Raw genomic sequence first — 13712 nt, forward strand, 5'->3', positions numbered from 1 at the left:
GTTGTACCATTTTGGATTAGACTATTTCTTCTGTATCCGTTGGTACCATTCGTCTGTGTGATTAATGGGGGCTGAGCTAGAGCAGTGTTTTTGAGACAAGGGCAAGATCCCGAAGGGACGGGTCTTTTTTTACAGAAACGTATGTAGAGTCAGAAAGTGTTTGGTTTGAGCTACAAACTATTCATCTATGAAAGGCTGAGACTCTCACAAACATGCACATGTAACATGTTTTGCTCTATGATGCTCACAAGCTACATGAGTCATTTGAAGGGAAGGGGATGTTCTACATACGTGTAGATCATAGGAAATCCCAGGACATAGTGTCTATAATACTGTAATAAGCTCACATAGTTTCTGTCACAAACTCCAAACTCCACACAGTTGGATAATTGGATATTAATTTCCCACTGAGAAAGCAATTAGTTCTTTACAGCATTCATATAAATTTACTTATCAGATTTTTGCTTTGGCTGACCTAATTGTTTTAATTGACATTTGCCAACAAAACTCATGAAAGCAACTATTTATGTCAAATTGTTTTGTGTTCAGCCCTGGTTGTCCTGAAAAGAAAACAGTAAAACACTTCATTGTGAGGCTGGATCAATAAGTCAGATAAATTAAAATTGATTAAGAGGATCTGTGTGTTTTCCCAATACTTAGGATTGACTAGTTCAATAACATTTTGGATGCTGGGAAAGAGAGGATGTTTTTTTCTTTTTTGTCATGTGCCATCATAGGTCGTGGAAGGAATTGGATTATTTTATTTCCATTTGGAAATCTCCTGAAAGGATTGGAGAGAGCGACAAGGAATGGGGAAAAGCTAAACCCTTAGAGGATTATATTTTTCTTCTGTCTCTCTTGCTCTTGCTCTCTATCTACTTGTCCCTCAAACACATGACCATATTTAGATGAAGGGAAAGAGCTGGGAAGGAGATGTGATCGTTTGGGGGTAATGGCAGAAGAACATAGGGTACCCAAACACTACACAGACTTCCATTAAGACTTCCAAGATTCAAGTGTGAAGCTATGGCAAAGCAGATTTCAACAATATATCAACCATTGTACTGTTAGTCTAAATATACCACATTGGAACAATATGGCGCTTCTTATGGTCTCTATAGAACATAATACACACGCAAAGGTCACTGCAGTGCAGTCACATTGCTGAGGCCCAGATGCTTAAAGAGACAGTTCAGTTATACATTTTGATGAACCATCCCTTTAACCTCTATTTCAAAAAGACTTTACGGCGAAAGCAAACCATGCGATTATCTGAGAACAGCGCCCAGCAGACATCATTACAAACAGTTAGCAGCCAAGAAGAGGAGTAACAAAAGTCAGAAATAATGATAAAATGTATCACTTTTGATGATCTTCATATGGTTGCACTCCGAAGACTCCATGTTACACAATAAATGTTTGTTTTGTTCGATAATGTCCCTGTTTATGTCCAAAAACCTCTGTTTTGTTGGTGCGTTTTAGTTCAGTAATCCATTGGAACAAAGCGCGGTCACAACAGACAGACGAAAAATCTAAAAAGTACCATAAAAGTTCGTAGAAACATGTCAAACGATGTTTAAAATCAAATCCTCAGGTGGTTTTTGTCATAAATAATCAATCATATTTCAACCGGACAATAGCTTCTTCAATAGAAAAGGAGAAACAAAGGCGCGCTCCCGGTCACACGCTGGACTCATGTCTGGAAATTTCCACTGACCTCTCATTGAAAGTGTTGTATCTCTCTCATTTTTCAGAGTAAATGCCTGAAGCAATGCCTAAAGACTGGCCACATGTAGGTGAAGCCATAGGGCTCGTGAACTAGGTCATAAGTATTTGTATGATAGGCTTTCAATGGAAAAACAGCCTTTCAAAATAATACCACTTCCTGGATGGATTTTCCTCAGGTTTTCGCCTGCCATATCAGTTCTGTTATACTCAGACATTATTGTAACAGTTTTACAAACTTTAGAGTGTTTTCTATCCAAATCGACCAATTATATGCATATCCTAGCTTCTGGACCCGAGTAGCAGGCAGTTTACTTTCATCCAAAATCCCGAATGCTGCCCCCTACCCTAGTGATCCTTTACTTTCAGGCAGGAGAAAGTTCCTTCAGTCTCAGTCTCAGGCTTCAGTCTTTATATTTATCTGAAGATAGCAGCCATGAATCCTGAAGCCAGGAAACCGAACACGCTTTTGTATTAACTCGGTTTCACAAGATAACTGTAACCTAACCAACTGCTCTTTATATCTGTAATTTCTCATATATAGGAATGGCACAACGGCTCTTATAACGGCTACTTCGAAGCTGTCATTTAACACAACAAGATGATGAACTGCTGTCACACCTGCCCAGTGTCTTCCTTACTGTTAAACAGTAGCCTCTGCAAACTGTAATCTATTTTTAAGGCTTCACTGCTGTTCTGAAGCTGTCCACATAAGTTGTTTTTGTTTGTTACCTTTTTTATTAGTTCAGCAGTGATTATCACTTTTGGCACCCTCGGATTTATCTCTTTCATAGTCTAAACAGTTTACCTATCATCAGAAATGGAAAGAGTTGTATTTAGCAAATCCACATCTCGAACTTGTGTAAACTAACCAAGTTGAAGCTGAGGAAAGGATCTGAATTCTCCATGTCTGTCTCTTAAGAGCCTCTTATAAGCCACTAGGAATGGTACAGCACAGTCTGGGTTGGGATGGGATAGGTTTAGGCCTACATATGATTTGACATGCCCACTGAGGTCTAATCTGTGGATGATTCACACACACTAGAGGTCAACCGATTGTGATTTTTCAACGCCGATATCGATTTATCTGCCAATTTATTTGTAATAATGACAATTACAACAATATTGAATTAACACTTGTTTTAACTTAATATAATGCCTCAAATAAGTAATGAAACATGTTCAATTTGGTTTAAATAATGCAAAAACAAAGTGTTGGAGAAGAAAGTAAAAGTGCAATATGTGCCATGTAAAAAAGCTAACGTTTAAGTTCCTTGCTCAGAACATGAGAACATATGAAAGCTGGTGGCTCCTTTTAACATGAGTCTTCAATATCCCCAGTTAAGCAGTTTTAGGTTATAGTCCTATAATTCCTATAATAATTACTTCTCTCTATACCATTTGTATTTCATATACCTTTGACTATTGGATGTTCTTATAGGCACTTTAGTATTGCCAGTGTAACAGTATAGCTTCCTTCCCTCTCCTCGCCCCTACCTGGGCTTGAACCAGGAACACATCGACAACAGCCACCCTCGAAACAGTGTTACCCATCGCTCCACAAAAGCTGTGCCCCTTGTAGAGCAAGGGGAACAACTACTCCAAGTCTCAGAGCGAGTGATGTCACCAATTGAAACGCTATTAGTGCGCACCCCGCTAACTAGCTAGCCATTTCACATCGGTTACACCAGCCTAATCTCAGGAGTTGATAGGCTTGAAGTCATAAACAGCTCAATGCTTGTAGCATTGCGAAGAGCTGCTGGCAAAACATACGAAAGTGCTGTTTGAATGAATGCGTACGAGCCTGCTGCTGCCTACCATCGCTCAGTCAGACTGCTCTATCAAATATCAAATCATAGACTTAATTATAACATCATAACACACAGAAATACGAGCCTTTGGTCATTAATATGGTCGAATCCGGAAACTATAATTTCGAAAACAAAACGTTTATCCTTTCAGTGAAATACGGAATCGTTCTGTATTTTATCTAAGGGATGGCATCCCTAAGTCTAAATATTGCTGTTACATTGTACAACCTTCAATGTTATGCCATAATTACGTAAAATTCTGGCAAATTAGTTTGCGACGAGCCAGGCGGCCCAAACTGTTGCATATACCCTGACTCTGCGTGCAATGAACGCAAGAGAAGTGACACCATTTCACCTGGTTAATATTGCCTGCTAACCTGGATTTATTTTAGCTAAATATGCAGGTTTAAAAATATATACTTCTGTGTATTCATTTTAAGAAAGGCATTGATGTTTATGGTTAGGTACAGTCGTTCAACGATTGTGCTTTTTTCGCAAATGCGCCATTGTTAAATCATCCCCCGTTTGGCGAAGTTGGCTTGTCTTCTGGAAGAAATAGTCTTCACACAGTTCGCAACGAGCCAGGTGGCTTAAACTGCTGCATATACCCTGACTCTGTTGCAAGAGAAGTGACACAATTGCCCTTGTTAAAATAAATCCATGTTAGCAAGCAATATTAACTAAATATGAAGGTTTAAAAATATAAACTTGTGTATTGATTTAAAAAAAGGCATTGATGTTTATGATTAGGTACACGTTGGAGCAACGACAGTCCTTTTTCGCGAATGCGCACCGCATCGATTATATGCTATCATCAACCATATGTAGTTAACTAGTGATTTATGATTCATTGATTGTTTTTTATAAGATAAATGTAATGCTAGCTAGCAACTTACCTTTGCTTCTTACTGCATTCAGGCAGGCTCCTCGTGGAGTGCAATGTAAGGCAGCTGATTAGAGCGTTGGACTAGTTTAACCGTAAGGTTGCAAGATTGAATCCCTGAGCTGACAAGGTAAAAATCTGTCGTTCCGTCCCTGAACAAGGCAGGTAACTCACCGTTCCTAGGCCGTAATTGAAAATAAGAATGTGTTCTTAACTGACTTGCCCAGTTAAATAAAGGTGTAAAAAAAAAAACGATCGGCCAAATCGGTGTCCAGAAATACCGATTTACGATTGTTATGAAAAGTTGAAATCGGCCATTCCGATTAATCGGTCGACCTCTAACACACACACAGCTGATGTGGGACTTGTTTGTGATTCAGATCAGATGGGCTGGGCTGGGCTGGGAGGCTCACTGCAGGGATGGAGTGAGACTGGTGTTCTGCACTCTGCTAGCTCTGCTCTGCTATCATCTTGCCACACTCTCTCATGTTGTCACAGAATAGTTTGAATTGTCCTCTACTGACTTTGCGATGCCTCTGAATCATGGTTGCAGAGAGCAGGGAGTGTGATAGAAGTTGATTTTCTCTGCTCTCGTTAGACTCTCATTTTGTCACATGATACTTTGTGATTAAGTATTTGATGTGTCCTATATAGAGGTCGACCGATTAGGATTTTTCAACGGCGATACCGATTATTGCAGGACCAAAAAAAGCAGATGCCTATATGTATTTGTTGTAGTTGTCATTATTACACACACACTATAGGCTAAAACGAGTCAAAATGAGGCTCAGTAGTGTGTATGACCTCCCTACAACGCCTGGGCATGCTCCTGATGAGGTGGCGGATGGTCTCCTGAGGGATCTCCTCCCAGACCTGGACTAAAGCATCCGCCAACTCCTGGACAGTCTGTGGTGCAACGTGGCGTTGGTGGATGGAGCGAGACATGATGTGCTCAATTGGATTCAGGTCTGGGGAACGGGCGGGCCAGTCCATAGCATCAATGCCTTCCTCTTGCAGGAACTGCTGACACACTCCAGCCACATGAGGTCTAGCGTTGTCTTGCATTAGGAGGAACCCAGGGCCAACCGCACCAGCATATGGTCTCACAAGGGGTCTGAGGATCTCATCTTGGTACCTAATGGCAGTCATTTGAATGCTGGTGGTTCCTTTTAACATGATTCTTCAATATTCCCAGTTAAGCAGTTTTAGGTTGTAGTTATTGTAGGAAATATAGGACTATTTCTCTTTATACCATTTGTATTTCATATACCTTTGACTATTGGATGTTCTTATAGGCACTATAGTATTGCCAGCCTAATCTCGGGAGTTGATAGGCTTGAAGTCATAAACAGTGCTGTGCTTCAAGCATTGCGAAGAGCTGCTGGCAAACACAGGAAAGTGCTGTTTGAATGAATGATTACGAGCCTGCTGCTCCCTACCACCGCTCAGTCAGACTGCTCTATCAAATATATAATCATAGATTACAATAAACACACAGATATACAACCCTTATTAATGTCATATGGTCAAATCCGGAAACTATCATTTCGTAAACAAAACGTTTATTCTTTCAGTGTAATACGGAACCCTTCCATATTTCATCGAACAGGTGGCATCCCTAAGTCTAAATATTGCTGTTACATTGCACAACCTTCAATGTTATGTCATAATTATGTAAAAATCAGGCAAATTAATTGCAGTCTTTGTTAGGAAGAAATGCTCTTCACACAGTTTTGCAACGAGCCAGGTGGCCCAAACTGCTGCATATACCCTGACTCTGTTGCACAGAGCTCAAGAGACGTGACACAATTTCCCTAGATAATATTGCCTGCCAACATTAACTTCTTTTAACGGAATATGCAGGTTTAAAAATATATACTTGTGTATTGATTTTAAGAAAGGCATTGATGTTAATGGTTAGGTACATTGGTGCAACGACAGTGCTTTTTTCGCGAATACACTTCAAATCATCACCCATTTTACGAAGTAGCCTGTGATTTGATGATAAATTAACAGGCACTGCATTGATATTTGCAACGCAGGACAAGCTAGTTAAACTAGTAATATCATCAACCATGTGTAGTTAACTAGTGGTTATGTTAAGATTGATTGTTTTTATAAGATAAGTTTAATGCTAGCTAGCAACTTACCATGGCTCCTTGCTGCACTCGTGTAACAGGTGGTCAGCCTGCCACGCAGTCTCCTCGTGGAGTGCAATGTAATCGGCCGTAATCGGCATCCAAAAACCAATTACCGATTATGAAAACTTGAAATCGGCCCTAATTAATCAGCCATGCTGATTAATCGGTCAACCTCTAGTCCTATAATGAGTAAAATGTCTGTGCCCTTGAGCAAGGCACTTAACCCTAAATGCTCCTGTATATCGCTCTGCATAAGAGTTTCTGCTAAATGACTAAACTAAAAAAGTAAATGATTAAAGAAAGCAAAAGGAGGAAAGTAGGGAAAGATGAAAATGGTGAGAAATATCTAACTTTTTTGTTGCTTGATGTGAAGTTAACTTTGAGACTTCAACATTCACTTCTGGTTCATTTAGCACTCCCTCCCCGACGCTCCTCCCTCCCTTCATGACGTCACAGGAATTGTCCTCTAAACAAATCCCCTCCTAATACAAAATGGCCTAGATATTTTCGAGTTGAGCCTCATTTCCAAAATGATTTCATATGTGTTGCAGTGAGATTCGGCACCGGGCATAACAGGCCTTTAGAAAAACCACGGACCTGGGAACCCTGCCAAACCAGTGGCTCGTTTGTTGATTTTCAAGTCATAAATATGTAACCTGCCTGTGGAGGGAGAGGGTTTTAAGACCAATCAGCCTCAGCCTTTTTTGAGGGCAGCGTGACTTTTTTATGGTAACACTGAATGGATGTTTTGTTTTGAAAACAGTTAGTGATATGAACTTAGATTGGGTAAAGCAGAAGTATCAGTGCTGCTGACACACACACACTTGAACAGTGGAAGGGATCAGGACTCACAGGCTCTGATCCTATTAAGAACCACAGTACAGTAGTCTCTTAAGAGTGAAAATGAAAAAAGGATGAAGGCTGTGTTTTTCTCTTTATCTGAGAAGCTTGCTAGCGTTTTCTGCACGTTTCTCTGACAAATAAGTGTGAGCGTACAAGTGCATCGGAGCCGTTGCTTGTGGAATGTGAGGAATCATCTCCATGGCAACGGCTGGTGTGTTCTGTGTGGAGAGGTAAATATTGGCTCCACTAACTCCCCATTCTGACCTGGTGTCTCTCAGTGATTGGAGAGCAGAGGAGGGTCTCTTTCTGGGCTGACAGCCCTGCTGTCCTCAGTTCAACACTCACTAGCAGCCAGTGTACTCCTCTCCCTGTTGGTGGAGGTTTACCTTTGGCCCTTCCAAACAGGGGAGAGCTATTTGGCTTTGAGTGTTCCTGGTTTGACTTGATACACACACACTATCACATGAAAAGAGTTTGAACACAACAAGCTTGAGAGTGTTAATGGTGTTTGTGGATGGACTCCATTGAAACTACACAGAAATAATTTGCCTATTAATGGTTTACTGGATAGGACGCGTGCATAGTGGAGGTAGGCTAGGTCCTGTTACCGAGGTGTAGGTTGGCTGAATCAAATAGAGGAGGGATGTGTTAAACACTGCGTGACATTTAACCATTTCAAATCAAATACAAATTGTCATGTGCTTCGTAGATTAACAGTGCAATGCTTACTTATGGGCGGGCCCTTCCCAACAATGCAAAGAGGGGAAAAAATGAGAAATAGTAGAAAAAATCTTCTTGTTTGTGGGGAAAATAAACGAAAAACCCACATTCTGTAACTGAACTTTGTTAAGGGCTATGAACCAGAGCAGCTCTCTGTCTGAGCAGGATAAGCACGACTTAAGTTACTTAATGAATTCTCTGACTGAGTCCAAGCTCTGGAGTCTGTAGGGGAGATTTAATGTCGGGTGCCTGCCCGTATTTAGCACACTGCAGCAGATGGATTTGTCTAGGCAGGATGAGATATGTGCTCGGCTGCAGTAGCTGCCTGCAGTGAGTATTCAGACTCCTCAACTTTTTTCCACATTTTGTTAGGTTATTCTAAAATGGATTAAATTGGTATTTTTCCTCATCAATATACACACAATGCCTCATAATGACAAATCAAAAACAGGTTTTGAGAAATGTTTGATACTTAATAAAAAAAAAAAAAAGACATTTACATCAGTATTCAGACCCTTTACTCAATGCTTTGTTGAAGCACCTTTGGCAGTGATTATAGCCACGTCTTCTTTGGTATGACGCTACAAGCTTGGCGCACCTGTATTTGGAGAGTTTCTCCCATTCTTCCCTGCAAATCCTCTCGAGCTCTGTCAGGTTGGATGGGGAGTGCTGCTGCACAGCTATTTTCAGGTCTCCCCAGAGATGTTCGATCGGGGCCGTGTCCGGGCTCTGACTGGGCCACTCAAGGACATTCAGAGACTTGTCCCGAAGCCACTCCTGCGTTGTCTTGGCTGTGTGCTTAGGGACGTTCACCCCAGTCTGAGGTCCTGAGTGCTCTGGAGCAGGTTTTCATCAAGGATTTCTCTGTACTTTTCATCTTTGCATCGATCTTTAGTAGTCTCCCAGTCCCTGCCATTGAAAAACCATGCTTCACCGTAGGGATGGTGCAAGGTTTCCTCCAGACGTGATGCTTGGCATTCAGGCCAAAGAGTTGAGACTTGGTTTCATCAGACCACAGAATCTTGTTTCTCATAGTCTGAGAGCCTTTAGGTGCCTTTTGGCAAACTCCAAGTGGGCTGTCATTTGCCTTTTTACTGAGGAGTGGCTTTCCCCTGGCCACTCTATCATAAAGGCCTGGTTGGTGGAGTGCTGCAGAGATGGAAGGTTATCCCAGCTCCACAGAGGAGCTCTGTCAGACCATTGGGTTCTTGGTCACCTCCCTGACCAAGGCCCTTCTCCCCTGATTGCTCAGTTTGGCTGGACGTTCAGCTGTGGAAAGAGTCTTGGTGGTTCCAAACTTCTTCCATTGAAGAATGATGGAGGCCTCTGTGTTCTTGAGGACCTTCAATGCTGCAGAAATGTTTTGGTACCCTTCCCCAGATCTGTGCCTCAACACAATCCTGTCTCTGACAATTCCTTCGACCTCATTGCTTGGTTTTTGCTTTGACATGCACTGTCAACTGTGGGACCTTATATAGACAGGTGTGTGTCTTTCCAGATCATCATGTCCAGTCAATTAAAACATCTCAAGGATGATCAATGGAAACGGGATGCACCTCAGCTCACTTTTGGGTCTCATAGCAAAATCTACTTATGTAATTAAGGTATTTCTGTTCTTTATGTTTAATACATTTGCAAAAAAAACCTTTAAAAATCTGTTTTTACATTGTCATTATGGGGTATTGTGTGTAGATTGAGTTTTTTATTTATTTCATCCATTTTAGAATAAGACTGAAAAGTAACAAAATGTAGAAAAAGTCAAGGGGTCTGAATCCGGTCCTTTAAAATATATTGTAACCAATGTTGTTCAGTTACATCTAGTCCTGACTCCCCAGATGGAACTTCATCACGGTATATCCAAATGCAATTACGGAATTGATGTTGATAATCTGGGGAGAACAAGCGGCTGGATTAGGGCTGCAATCGGTGGGCAGTGACGCAGGGAGGGCCAAGGCCAAAGCCTCCCACTTTTCCTGCTTTCCCTGGAGTAATTACATAGAGAGCATTAAGATGAAGGAATACTTCTAAGGCCTGATTTTGAGGGCTGGGTCTGAAAACATCAAATCCTTGTTTCCTCTGTCCTTGTTTTCAATTCCTCTCAAAGTGCTTTGGACGAGGTCAATGGTTCCTCCCTCGGACCTCATCCAATTAACTTTGAGCATGCAATGGAGGAAACAAGGACTGGAGAAAGCAAGGATTTTATGGTTAGTAAACTTTTCTGACACAGCCCCACTGGGGTATTCTACGATGCTAGCTAGATTTACTTAGGATTCTATAAAGCTAGCCACTTTCGTGTCAACTGTTATCCCGAGTTGAGTTGAACTCAGAGGAGTTAGTTCACCAAAGTTAGCTTGCTAACTCGTGTCATAGTACACCCCTCAGGTTTAATGCGGCCTAGTCTTTGTTTACTTGATGCCCTCCCCCTACGTTTACGTCATTTAGCAGATGCTCTTATCAAGAGCGACTTACAGGCAAAATTAGGGTTAAGTGCCTTGCTTAAGGGCACATCGGCAAATGTTTCACCCGGTCTGCTTGGGGATTCAAACCAGAAACCTTCTGGTTACTGGCCCAACACTCTTAACCGCTAGTCTACCTGCTCCCCCTCAACTCTTCTTCTCTAGAAGTTGATGTGTACCTTCCGCCTAAATAAGAACATTGAGCAATGACATGAAACCTAACCCTTCTAACCTCAGTTGTTGATGTCTTTCTCTGAATTTGATTCTTTAGCATGCCTGTTGAGTATACCTGTGGCTCAGACTTGTCTCCAGCTGATAACGATGGTAGTAGCCTGGGATGCAGGTCACATGTTATGTAACAGGACAGAGTCATTCTGTATGTTGATTTGTTGTCTAGAACCTGTGTGGTTAGATGTACTATAAGTTGCACGCTAAGTGAAGGAAGAAGCACATCGAGAGTACATGTTTGTGTTTCCTGGCCTGATCCTAAAAGCCTCAGTACAGACTGCAGAGCTGTCCAGGGCTCCGATGCATACAGCATATTAAAACAATGTTTGATGTCTGACTCATGCAAATGCAATATAAATGTGATGACTATCTCGCCAACCTGTTGTTCTGTCGCAGGTGTGATGGGAGGACTCTACTACGGTATGAAGGCTAGTGGATAGGATGGGGCTTTAATGTCAAACCTCACCACTGATGTCAGACTGACTGTCACAGCAAGGCCACAATGACAACTTTTTTTTTTGGGGGGGGGGCTCTCTTTGAAGTTCTGTCTCTATTTTCCCACAGGTGATTCTCCTTTCACTGGAATGAGAGTGCATTACTATGTAAATATTGGTTTAAACATTCTCACTTACTGTCAATAGCCTATCATCATTTTAGTTGGTTATAGGGGTTCAATCTTAGCCTGCACAAATAGAATCAAGTCTGTATGTTGTTTTATTACTTTCATAATATAAGAATATGTCATATGCTATTTTCTCCAAAGCGACTTACAAATGTGCATACAAATTCATTTGGGTGGCCCCAGCGAGAATCAAACCCACAACCCTGGTGTTACACAGGACCACTATTTATGAGTAAATGAAGACTGCTTGATGATCAAAAAGGGGATTCAGGTTTATTTTACAGAAACATTAACTGAATTCATCAGGGAGATGTTATTGAATGAATAGGAAATGTTCAGACAAAGAAGTGATTTAATGCACCGTCTTAAATAGATGAATGACACAATAGCTTTTGAATGGTCTGCTTCTTATTCAGAGATTAACTTTGTTATCCTTTCAGAAGAAACATAAAAATGAGAGTGGGAAAAAAAATGGAATATACAAAAGACAACCTGGCAGCTAAATTAAAAGATGATTCCCCTGTTCAGCCAAAGCCCATGAGACTTGAAGGATTTTGTATCCGTTGCTGGTTTCTTGTGCATAATTAAGCAAATCCATCATCCCCCCCATGCCTTGTTGCCAGAGGGATTTTGCTGGGTTTATTTCTGCCTTGTAGTGGGTGGAGCAGGTGCTGAGTGCTTAGTTACCTCAGGCTTATTAGACCCAATGAGGCACAGACTAGACCTCACTGGTTTATCACACAGAAAGGCAGAATCTGGGTGGTATAGTTCTCCCTCTCTCGCCCTTTGTTGTCTCTCTCTGTCTGTCTCGCGGCCTCTCTCTCTCTCTCTCTCTCTCGCTGTGTCTCTCTCACACGCACGCGCACGCTCTCTCTGTGTGTTTCTGCATCTCGCTATCTCTCTCTCCCTTTTTTTTCCTTTTCCCGCCCAAACATGGTGGTCGCTTCATCACTTTAATTATTCATTTCCATATTTCCCGGTGGCTGTCATCTGTGAGGAGGCGGTGTGTGATGAGAAGATTTTAGTCGACCTCGTTCCGTAGCAAGCACAGTGTCTTGCGCATTAGCACAGTGCAGCCTGATTCAAACCATACAGTAGGGCCGAGCCAGCACAGTGCAGCCTGATTCAAACCATACAGTAGGGCCGAGCCAGCACAGTGCAGCCTGATTCAAACCATACAGTAGGGCCGAGCCAGATCAGTGCAGCCTGATTCAAACCATACAGTAGGGCCGAGCCGGCACAGTGCAGCCTGATTCAAACCATACAGTAGGGCCGAGCCGGCACAGTGCAGCCTGATTCAAACCATACAGTAGGGCCGAGCCAGCACAGTGCAGCCTGATTCAAACCATACAGTAGGGCCGAGCCAGCACAGTGCAGCCTGATTCAAACCATACAGTAGGGCCGAGCCAGCACAGTGCAGCCTGATTCAAACCATACAGTAGGGCCGAGCCAGCACAGTGCAGCCTGATTCAAACCATACAGTAGGGCCGAGCCAGCACAGTGCAGCCTGATTCAAACCATACAGTAGGGCCGACCCAGCACAGTGCAGCCTGATTCAAACCATACAGTAGGGCCGAGCCAGCACAGTGCAGCCTGATTCAAACCATACAGTAGGGCCGAGCCAGCACAGTGCAGCCTGATTCAAACCATACAGTAGGGCCGAGCCAGCACAGTGCAGCCTGATTCAAACCATACAGTAGGGCCGAGCCAGCACAGTGTGGTTCGGGTAGGATGTATATGATGTGAATCAGGCATATTGTGTTTGATTGCAGGGTTTGCTGTGAGTGTGAGCTGACAATAGACTTGTTTGACCAGTAGTGTAATCGAGGATGGGTGGAATGCCCCAGAGCCAAGACTTAGAGACTTTACTCAGCTGTCTGAGACATGGGTAGATTTGGTCAGATCTGACAAACAAGCTTTGTTGGAGTTTTGTTTTGGAGTATTGTGATAGAACACCACTGGCTAGATATTAATGGGATGAAATTCTGTTTTATTTTACGGGAAAAAAGGGAGAAAAAAATTTAATCACATGGTATTTTAAGCAGCTATTCATATTGGTATAGTCTAAAGCTGATTTAGTATTGAGAAATAACATGGTTTCAGAATATTCACAAGCTGTAATGTATATTTAAGCAATAAGGCACGAGGAGGTGTGGTAATGGCCAATATACCATGGCTAAGGGCTGTTCTTATGCACAATGCAACGCTAGTGCCTGGATACAGTCCTTAGCCGTGGTATATTGGTCATATACCACAAACCTCTGAGGTGTCTAAATGCTATTA

At 42.2% G+C, this 13712-nt stretch overlaps 1 protein-coding gene across 4 annotated transcripts in view; it reads left to right on the forward strand.

The window, feature by feature from the left end:
* Window positions 1–13712, forward strand: part of LOC110532620 (proto-oncogene tyrosine-protein kinase Src) — a 41114-nt gene that overhangs the window by 11086 nt on the left and 16316 nt on the right. The gene's annotated exons all lie outside the window — the stretch shown is intronic.

This window comes from Oncorhynchus mykiss, chromosome 9 (assembly GCF_013265735.2).
Source record: "Oncorhynchus mykiss isolate Arlee chromosome 9, USDA_OmykA_1.1, whole genome shotgun sequence".
In the NCBI taxonomy this organism is placed as follows: Eukaryota; Metazoa; Chordata; class Actinopteri; order Salmoniformes; family Salmonidae; genus Oncorhynchus; species Oncorhynchus mykiss.